This window comes from Gouania willdenowi, chromosome 1, assembly GCF_900634775.1.
Source record: "Gouania willdenowi chromosome 1, fGouWil2.1, whole genome shotgun sequence".
NCBI classification, from domain to species: Eukaryota; Metazoa; Chordata; class Actinopteri; order Blenniiformes; family Gobiesocidae; genus Gouania; species Gouania willdenowi.
In genome coordinates, this window is record NC_041044.1 from 35,158,098 (window position 1) to 35,170,127 (window position 12,030).

Here is a 12,030-nt window from a genome sequence, read left to right on the forward strand (position 1 = left end):
ATTTGCAATAACTGGAGCAGTTGCACACACATGCATAGCGACACTGGCTTTGGGAAGAAAGATGATGGGATGTCAGCCTCAGTAAATGATGGATAAAGACTTTAATTGGTTCACTTGCTGGTTTTTTAACCTCAGCATGACTGAGCAGCCCCATTTTTTACTATGCAAGACACAAATACAATTGACAACGATGGCCACAGGGAAAATTGCTATAAATAAACCATTTCTGTGTTGCCAGTAATCCTGTGTGAACTTGAATTGTTGTTGTGTGGAAGTTTGCGATATCACTGTATAATTTCAACGTATCAAATCATGTTGGTTTCTGTTGAAATATAAAGAGCTATTACTGTAGCAGGAAAAGTTCTCACATATAAACACCTAAAAATTGTTTTTATTTTTTTTCTGCCCCAAATTCAAACATTCCTTTACCCACAGAAAGCCCCTTGTTGCTGCTTCGGGGGTCCGTGTGGTTTTATTACTGTAAATGAGCCCACAACAGCTCCAGGGAACACAGGAAAGACAGAAATACAACAAATACAGAAGGATAAACCCCTCATTAAGTCAGTGTTTGGTTTTAACACCCATTCATTTTTAACAGAAGTCTGACCACAATGTAATTTTTGCACAATAGTGTGAGTGTAACATGTTAGACAGGACTGGAGCCAATGTTATACCACTTTAATAGAGCTTGTTTCAGGCCACATTCTGCCTCTCACCACATTTTATTTCACAATTTTTTTTTTGTTAACCTCAACAATGGTACACTGTTAAATACAGGTTAATCACATCACCAAAACTATTTCTACAATAATCAAAGTATGTTTTTGATATTACAGGACACAAACCTTAGAATTTACCAAACTACACAGTACATTGATGAGCGATTGTCTATTATAACAATTCCTATGTATATGTTTAATTGCATCGGCAATAATAATCAATTGTATTTTTTACATTTGATAATCTAGCTACTCTTTCCTTAAAAGAGCAATACTTGCTGAAAGAAATTTGAAGAATAACTAAACCCCAACATGACTTAGTAGTGACAATGCTTAGAGGTACCCCCTCCGCCAGTGCCGCAGCGCTGCACTTCACTATGGCGTAACCACAACTGCGCCATGATGCACAGGATTGAGCTCATGTGAGGCCACCCACAGCTGGAATTCCATCATGTTGCTCAATTGCCAGATCACGAGGATAGCCGAAGCCATCAACCCGAGTAACCGAAGACAACCTGAACCAAACAGACCTACTCCGCCGACAGGGGTAGGGGACAACACACTCTTCTCTGTATTCACCACGAATCCCAGATTGGACAGGATGTAGTAGAATATGCGTATGCGTCCTGACCTCCGTCTCCGACTGGGCCAGGAGCAGCCAATCGTACAGATACGTGGCCAAGCCAATGCCCAGCCTTCTCAGTGGGGCATTCATGCATCCATGCAGCGCATAAACACCCTCGGGCTCAAAGAGAGGCCGAACGGGAGTACGCAGCATATCCCCTAGAAAACAAACCGTAGGTACTTTCTGTGAGGGGGATACATTGGAACGTGGAAATACGCATTTTTGAGGTTGACAGATGTGAACCAGTTGCTGTGTCGCACCAGACGCAAAAGGGAGGAATGTGTGAGCATCCTGATAGTGTATTTCCTGAGGCCTCTGTTAAGGGCCTGTCAATCCAGAATCGGACAAAGAGCTGTGAGCGTTCCCCACCTGTCTATCCTCTGGGATAGAAGACAGCACTTGGGAACATCCAGGATATCACATTTTTCAGCGTCCGTCAGCTTAGCGAGGTCGAGCCAGCGAGCACGCTCCTGGATCACCATGTTGCCCAACACTTTAGCCATAGACTGCAGTGAGCAGGCCAGGGTACAGGCCAAGTACGGAGACACATTGGCGACCGTGGATATCTCCACCATTATCCCTGGGACAGAGCAAAATCCTCACAAAGTTCTGCCTGGTAGGCACTGAGGAGGGAGAGGACATTCATGGCCCTGACCAAAACGGCAGCTGCTGCGTAAGTCCTACCGGCGGCATCCTGAGCAGTCCGCGGCTCTCCATGGCCTTGCAATCCGGGATGGAGGCACCCGTCACTGGGGTCCTCCCGGTGAAAGGGCGGCTACCCCAGGGACGCGCTACTTCTATGAGCAGCTCAGGAAAGACAGGGAGGAAGAGCGCCCTTATAAACGGGGAGCTTCTTCCTCTCATAGTGGGACCTGGTGGTTTCAGTCACACCTGCGAGCCAAGGAATGCCCATCCGTGTAGTAGCACATTTACAAACATACACCGTGTTCAGGCTCGGAGGATGGGAGATGTGCGTGGAGCCCTCTATGTCCTCCTGAAAGGCAGCGAAGGCGGCCGACAGCCCGTCCCAAGCCGGGGTGTCCTCATACTATCCACATTCTATAACAAGGACGTCCTCGTCAAGTGTGGAGATATCCGTCCGGTTTAACTGAGAGCCCCAGCTGGAGCTCTGAGCTGCAGCAGCAGGAGTCACCTGTTCTTGGTCCACCGTGGCAAAAGTGCCATGTGTGGAGGGAAAGGGGCCCTGTTTGGGCCTGCCCAAAAGACGTGCCAGTCTCCTGTGGAGACACCGGGTGTTGAACACCACACAGTACCGCCATTCGGGCATGTTCGACGCCCAGGCAGCTCAAGCAGGCCTCGTGCCTGTCCTTGTTGGAGATTCTTTCACCACAAGGACAAAGGCAAACCACAGTGCCTTGGCCTCCATTACCGCTTGACGCAGGCAAGTGGAGCAGGTGGATTAGCTTGCGCTACCACGTGGCGGCTAGCACTGATGCTAGCGAGGATGCGGGACAACGTGAGCAGGAACGTCCAAGATGTCAGGGACAGCGTTGTGTTTTGGATGGCAGCTGGGTCGCTGGAGTTTGGAAGCTTGGATACCGTGGTATGGAGCTGGAGCCAGACCACACACCGCAGTTAGGGCCCAGGAGGTAGACCAATGTGTACAGGAGCCCAGAGATGTCGAGGGCTAGGTGTGCTGAGGTCCGTGAGCTCCGGCCTTGCGGCACAGAGCTAGCAGCGGGGCTGTCACCAGAGTGAGAGGCTGCTGGAGACCAACGTGCGCGCCGAAGCAGCAGCGTCGGAAGGAGCAGTCAGCTGGAGCTGAAGCTCCGGAGGCTTCACATGCATTGCGGCAGTGAAGGACAGCACTCACCGAGTAGAGCAAGGTAAGCGCTGTTATACCTACCTTCTCGACCTGGTGTGGCCTTAAGCAGGCGGTAGTCCTGCCATCGTCTGTCGATTGGAAAGAAAGAAAATCCCGTCTGCGGATAGTTAAACTAATCGGAACTAACACCCAACATAACTGAGAGAGGAGATTTTTGAATGGTGCGCACCTGTTCGTGTCTTCCTTTTATAGAAGGTGGGAGGGTCCTCCCAGCGGACTGTTGCTCTTCACCGGCCTCGGGATTGGCATAGTGAAATAGAGTGCTTCTGAGGAATGTAGACAGAGGTCACATCCCATAGTGAGATATCTCACGAAATATTATGAAATAGAACCATCCTATTGATGCTATTGATCTGAGTTAATGCAGCAACAGACTCAGAGCATAAGTCTATCAGCACCATTTGAAGATGATCTACTGAGCATCATCCAGCAGGTCTGAGATCCGAAGCTGCGCTTGTCACAAACGCTCATTTGTGAACATTGTATCACCGTTGCACAAATTACTCAGCAGCTCGGCTGGTTATGGCCTGGCAGCAACACGACACGAGAGTTTTAGGGTCAAAACATGGAGAGAAAGACACAGTAGCACCCTGGAGTGGTGCTATTTCTTATTCAGTGGCTGTTAATATTGACTATTGTTTTATTTAAATTCTTTTCTTATACTAGAAAGTTTAACTGGAATATTTTTGTTGCATCTTCGCTGTGTTTTGTGTCAACATTTTGTGTTTGCACCTGCTTGTCAGTCGTACTATTTTCCGGTGCTAAAACAATCACCACAAACAGTTCCAGGTTTGATGAATTGCATTGCGTCCACTGCATTAATTTATTTGCATTTCCTCCTCCCATTTTTTTGCTCCCCTTATGAGATCCGCCTACTTTCCATATTCATCAGCGGGAAACGCGCTAAATGAATTTTAGCGTATTTAAATTTGTATGTATGACATTTTGTCTTTTCATATCTCATATTCCATTTCTCCAAAGTGCATGCAGTCCTAAGGCTATAAAGGTTATAAATGTATTCCATATATTTCGGAGTGTGACAAAATGCACTGAGTTGTTTGAATAAGACCGCCTTCCTTCTAAATACACACCGTCTCCTCTACTCATTCCAAGACCAAGATGGAGCACTTGGTGGATGATCAAAGTGAGCACTAATGGAGAATCTATGAACGAGACTCAAATAGAAGGTAAACAGAGCTTTACTCAATGTTTACACTCCATCTCTGAGCAGCCATCAAACCAGATAACACACCCACTCACACACACTTACAACAAATGACCCTGACCCTATACCTGCCCTTGTTGGTCAAATAAACCTGCATGTGAGACACACACGGCAGGTGACAGGAGAGAGAGAGGACGTCCCAGGAGTCAAACACCAAAGGTTTCTTCATCCACCTGGAATCTCACATTCAACATCTCTTCAGTGTGTTTGTGTGTGTTTCTGTAACCCGACTGGTCATATTTCTATGTCTTTAGCTTCAATGCTTTCCAGCCATCTTTATACTATCAGCTAAATATGTACTCAGAGCTAATCAACACAGATCAAAGCCTTATTATCTCCACGCAAAATGCAGCCTCCATTTTCCCCAAATAAACTTAAAATATGTGCTAAAGTATACACAGAGGCCTAAAAAAAGCTTTTTAAAAGTTTTTCAAAGTGATACCAGAAAAAAATTACACGTTTCGAGATTGGTTAGCAACTCTGTGTTGGGGATCAAATCTAGCCCTTTAGAGCATTTATTTTATAGCTAATGCTAGTTCACAACTCCTGTCCCTGGTTGGGCCTTTCTACACTACAGTGAAATACAGTCAAAACAATAAAACTTACCCACCCACAATACGAAGATTATAAAAACTTTCACATACACACACGGCTATTTACAAATGGGCACAATACATTCCGCCCTCAACTCTCAATTTTTCCAAAACCTTACAAATTTTCCTCAAATTATTCCAAAAATCTTCCCAGGGAACATTTTGTAAAGTTCCTGCAGGGAGTGATATACTCACATACTTTATTATTTACAGTATATATCATGTATACATGAAGTGCTAACCAGGGCACATTAATGTTGAATCTGCTACTTTTCCTACCTAAAATCTATGGCCCTAAGGTCAAACTGGTCTGTATTTGGCCCCTGAACTAAAATGAGTTTGGCCCCCCTGGTATAGAGCATTACTTAGGATGGTCTGAAAATGGCTGCCATTTTACCAGGGACTAACTGCACACAGCAGCTATGCTTCTGACCATGTAAATTAACAGGTATAACTACGAGCGGTGCACTGATTACAATTTTCTGGCTGATCCCGATATTTTTTTTTTATAACTGACATCATACACCTTGAATATTCCAATCTTATTTTATTGTAAAACATTCAACAATACCTGTGAAACAATACAGACGTGTTGTTTTAACTGCACATGAGGTAGTTATCTCAAATATAAATTAAAAGTTTAAAGCATTGCTGTCCAAAATACTAAATTATGTCACTTCCTTTAGTCTTTCATTTTTCACATTTTAAAAACTAAATAAACGTGTCCATCAGGTTACACTGCAGACCTGTTTGAAGCTCTTTGACTAAAATAAAATGCACAGCAGTATTTAGTTTTATAAATAAAGAAAATCACAGGGTTTGAGGTAGATGATATAATAATAATAATCTACAGGACAAACTAACAAAACATCTTAAACCGCCAATAAAGTGTCCTGAGTTTTGAATTTTGAAGTAAAAATAAAAAATGTCTAAATGCAGCAGCTTTGTGGATATTTAAATGTAAAAATATTATTCTAAAAATAACTTACAACAGCTGACAGGACAAAAGATAAAAGTCAAACATTCTACAGAAATAATAAAGTGCAGAATGTGTAACATTTTCATAAGTCACCGGGTAATGACAGAATGAACATGACACAGGTTTGTTGTTCTCACATTTGTTACAGTCACTTGTTCATTAGTGGAAGGTTTTTATCCAAAGCCATGAACTCGTCCTTTTCCTCGTAGTAGCTTTGCTCTTTTCACTGATAAGTATTGACAGCGGACCCCTGGCTCATTAGCTTGATTTCTAGCTTCAAATGCAGTATACTGAGCAGTGTGGTGGTTTATTAAATGGTCAATGAGGTAACGTTTTGTTTGCAGCTCCACCAAGGCTTATTTACTCATTACAGGAATTACAAATTGCGATCCTTTGCTTTCTTTTTTTGTGTAAAACTGCCGACATGCTAAGTTCACGGCTGCACCTGCTGTTGTTATCCTGTGTAGCCGAGGCATGCGTGCGGGCACACCATAGACTGTACGCATACACATGCACACATGAGCCAGTAGGCTGGGCCTGTCAGTCAACTCACAGCAGAAGGCAACACTTTATGACCGACTTTAACACCTTTGCGGACGTAGAAAAAAAATCGGCAGAAAAAAAAAAGAGAAATCGGCCAGCCGATCGACCGGTGCATCTTTAATAACTACTATATATAAATCACCCTAAAGTGCTATTTTGTGAAATTATTCAAAAACTTACAGCATGTTCGTAAATGAAAATCAAGTGGTATTATTTTTATTTCAAACCATATTTTATTATTTTTAATGTTTATTTTACTGAATGGTTACACATGGGCAGAAGCAGGCGGCTGTGTGCCGTGAGTGCCTGGTAAAATGGAGCTGTTCTCACATAGTCATATCATTCTCCTGTTTATTTCAATGGTGTTCAAGCGCACACGTTTCAGTATTTCTGAGACCAATTTTAATTCCTTAAACATAAGACAAGATAAATGATCCTTTATTGATCCCAAAGGGGGAAATTCAGGATCATAACAAGGATTTTTCAGGATACTGTGTCTCACAGCCCGTTTCTTCATTGGATCTACTAAACTGAAGTGTGCATTAGAAGTCTGCACTAAACAACTGCTCATCAGCAAAGGGCCATGTTACCTCCTCCACACACTGCTCTGATGGAATTTTCCTCCTCTGAATCACTATAATATCCTCTGTCTTTTGTCATGGCTCATTCTGAGTGTAAACAAAACAGCTGACCTCAGGCTGTGGCGCAGCATCAGACGTTGCATTAACAGTTGCACACAGCTCAAAAGTCGCTCCTACACACAACCTAGAGTTGGCCGCAGTAACACATGCAAACAATATTAAAGAAAATGCGCAAAAAAGCATTATAAAAACCCAAATAAAGACGAAAATCAAAGAAACACTGCCCGAGATTCAATGTGTCAACATCAAAATGACTTTTTGAATGAGCATATCTTTTGTTTATTTGGAAAATACATAAAACATAATAGATAAAAACACGTCTAGTGCATGTATCTAAGTATGACCAGAGGTGTAAAGAGTACTGATATATACTACTCAAGCAGAAGTACTGTTACTTGACTGAAATTGTACTCAAGTACAAGTAAGTCATACAAAAAATACTCAAGTACAAGTAAAAAGTAGCTCAAATATAACTTAAAGTTAAAATTACTAGTTACTTTTACCCCCGAGCAACACCAGCAGCTTTACTGGTTGGTCTGCTGGAGTTACTCAGCTGGTCCCTGTTGGTAAATTAAGATTTTGTTCAAGTGACAGAGGAAACAAATGTCACAAGAGGATGAAATGAGAGATTAAGAAATGTGTGAGTTGCTGGATGAGGAAGCAACACGCGGATGGATGGAGCGCTCCTCCTGTCAGGCCTCTTGAGGAAAGCCAGATGACTCAGAGGAGAAGGTTAAAGGTCAGAGGCTTTGCTGCTCTGTAAATACTTTGCATGGTGAAGGATCACATGAGGTCAAGCAACACTTCGGCAGCAGTCGTCGTCTGCGGTGGGGACCGATTCAGATTACTGCAGGAACTCAGTAACAGCATGAGATGACAAAGTCTTTGGTGTTTGTAGGGAAGTGTATCAAAAATACACTTCATGACTGAATAAAGACACATTTCCAGAATGTGTTGGGACATTTTGTCCTTCAGCCAAGAGTAAGAAGTGATTTTTCATTTATTTTTTAAAAATAATGACTGCTTGGTTACTACATTATCAAAATGTATTTTGTTTCCCAACAGAAAACAACTTTTTAAATCATCATTACATATCCTCAACTGTTGGACAAAATGTATGGAGAAAAAAAAAAACTTTATTGAATCAAACCCTTTTAGATGCTCCAACAGCATTTAAAGTTTTACGTAACAAAGCAAATTTAAAAAGACCTAAATACCATAAACACCCAGGTTTAATACAATTAACGCTGATCGTGAACACATCTCTCTTCCTCTCACATCCACACACACTGTTGATTTTACTCCATAAATCACATTTGATGACTACATGGGTATACTGTAGTTCCAAGAAATATTTCATTAGACATGTGAACATGCATGACGTGCCCATGTAAGAAAAACTTAGTCAATGTGCAGGATGTGAAAATAAAAAATAGAACAAACACAGACGTTTCTACACTTTGTAGAAATATGCTACTCGTTATCTAAAGTCAAGACTCTGCTTAGATCACAAAGGCTTAAAGTTACACATTTAGCCAGTGGATTATTGTGTTTCGTTGTAAGAGGTCAGAGTGTTTGAGAATTGCACAACCTTCTAAGTTGATCATTGAATATGTGTTTTTGAAGGTCATTGTGCTCTTTAAAAACTGCATTTATTTCATTCAACTTTCCAATTTGACTTGGTTTATTAGGAAACAATGTGACAATGTGTTGATGAAGATGTGTTTGCTTTGCTTGAGGATCCGTGAGGTAAGATTTGGAGACTAATTTCTGTGTTCAACAGAGTAGAACATTAACCAGTCCCTAATGTGGCTCACAAACAAAGGTACGTATGCCCACCTTTGTACATATTCTCCTCTGCTAAAGAACTGTCAACAGGGTTAGTTTTGTCATCCATTGGATTGTTTGATTGTCCAAATCATTTGGAATTTAGATGATAGAACTAAAGAAAGTTCTGACGACCAAAAAAATGACTAAAACTATATTAAATGTTCCACAGAAGATTAAAATTTAGACTATTTTAACTTGCTGTCAACATTACCAATGACTTGAGTAGATCTATTTAACCCATAAATTATTCACATGTTTCTCACAGATGTGCCTCATTTCCTGATTACCTCTCATCACTACTTAAAGAGTGTTTGATCAGACTGAGTGCTGTGTGTTTGTTCTTTTCTTGTTTCTGTTGATGTTACAGTTTTCTTTAGTTGCAATCTGTCGGTATTTGGGGTTATGCAAGTACTTTTTTTTTTTTTATGGAGGCCCTTCGACTTGTACGTGGTAGGTTTTGTTTTATTAAATGGGCCTTATGTACGTTTTGAAAGACGTAAAGTAATTTGTTACATTTCTCCACCCAACCGTTACAGAGTAAATTATTATTTATTTTAAAATGAACAACAAACATTGTGAAACTACAAACAGCATTAAATGATCAGACATCAAATGCATCACATCATATCTGAGTAACCATTAAAAATAATTCATCGCGCCAAAACAGCATTAAATGCTAGTTATTTTCTCAGTCTTAGAGTTCATAAATGTAGCTATACTTAGAGCTTGAGAATTTTTTTTTATTTTGAATTGAATTCATTTGTGTTATTTTATTAAAATAGAATTGTACATTTTGACAAACCTTTTATTTCATACAGATGCATCTGTGGAAAATTAATTAAGTTCCAATTGTGCAAGATTTAAATTCTTCTTTTAAGTTTATACATGAGATGTTTACTGTATGCAACCCTGATAGCACACGCATCTCGCCGACGTCGGCACAATGAATGAAAGTAACTTTTACTTTTAATACTATTGTACTATTTATTTGAGCTTTTTACTTGTATGTGAGTATTTCATGTATAACTTTCTTCTACATGAGTAGGATATATCAGTATTCTTTACACCTCTGATTAACAGTGTCAGTTTTGTATTTAAGAAGTAGAAGATTCACTTTAATTGAAACTGCCTGGAATTGTATGTTGACCAACTAGAATCTGTGTGTAATACAAAGAATTCTATCTCCAGATACAAGTCTCACCAGTAGGTGAGCACCATGTGGATCAGAAAGATGTTTAACACCTAATATTTGTATGTTGTGAACGTTTGCATCTCAAATGTTCACCAGATATTTTTCTTATTGTTTGGCATTAACGACCTGCATCAAGGTGGATGTGTGTGTGTGTGTGTGTGTGTGTGTGTGTGTGTGTGTGTGTGTGTGTGTGTGTGTGTGTGTGTGTGTTCCTGCTTAGGTGTGGAGGAGTTGGTAACAGTATTTCTCGAAATGTGTAACATTGCTCTGACTGGAATGTGACAACTCAGTAGCATGCTTGCCTTTCCCGACTGTTTTCTCACGGGAAAAGTGAGCGATATCCAAACAGACGTGTGGAGCCCACCTGTGACTTCTTGTTATGTCAATGCCATTCTTTTTCTAAGAAGACTCGATGTGAAAAAAATAAAAATGCCAGAGCTGGCACTGAAACATTACATCATAGCAAGTGTGTACACAGAAACCATTATTCTTTCACGCCAGTCACTCACGTCGGTCATACCATTGGTGGTAACCTACATTGTAGCCACAGCTACCCTGGGGCTTACCGACAAAAACATTGCATACTGACATTTTGCACCTATGGCACCTCTGACCACCACCAACATTCATGCACAAATCATACCCATTCACACGAGGCAATGTGGCTAAAGTGCCTTGCCCAAGGACACAATGCCTTGGATAGAGTGGGATTTAAACCCCCAATTGTTATTGGATAACCTACTCTCCCAATGACCCACGATCGGCTCAGTGGTAGAATGGAGACAGAACTGATATGATTACAGAATCTCTCCTGGTCAGACTGCCCTAAGCAGGCCAGATACCATTGTACACTGATGGCATTTGCCAAGGTCTCTTCTCAGAAGCTCTGTCATTGTTTTGACTACCACTATCAACAACATACAAAACCCTGAGAGCACAGAACAACGGCAGACTCATTCGAATCCTCTTCCATGCTGCTAGTCTTTTTAATCAGAGTCAGCTTTATATGGTATTTTAATCACAAGCTAACATTTCATACTGAATAGTTCATTTTATTGGATTTTTGGCTGAAATCCGATATTTTACAACTCATTTGGCCAACAACCAATGCTGATATTTTTTTCCCCTCACACCTAATTTTTTAAATCATCTAGTTTTTGTCATGGAATTAATATACAGAATTATTGTGCAATGCAGACACTTTATCATGTTGACCCACTGACAAATGCATTGCAGACATAAGACAAAGCTGAAAATGATGCAACACCAGTAAATATTCCTTGTGCAAAATAAGAAAAATACTTCAACTTACGCTCTGTAACAAAACGTGTCATATTAAATCATGATAATTGTTTTTAAACCAAACAAATAAGATACCTGCAGTCTATGCTACTTAAAACAGTTACTACTTGACTACTAAATCTGTATTTGAAAAAACAAGATCCAAGCATTGTCTATATTTAAGAAAAACTATTCAAAAACCAGTAAATTCAGTGCATAATTCTACTTTTAGATCGCCACTTACCTTTGTTGATGTAAAACACTCCTGCAGTCGGCTCAGCACACGTAAGATGGCGGCGCTTAGTCACGCCTCTCCGAGGGCAATAAGGCCTCTACATAAGATGTTTTTGGGTTAATCAAGGAAGAAAGCTGATATATTGGCAGATTGTCAAATATCCAATACTTACTTTTAAATCCGATATCAGCCGATACCAATAACAGGCCGATTGTCACGCAGGGCAGGTGTGGTGGTGGTGGAGAACCCACGTAAATCGACTTCAATGGTAAATGGATTCAATAGCGCTTTATTTTTATACTGAAGTTGTCTCAAAGCGCT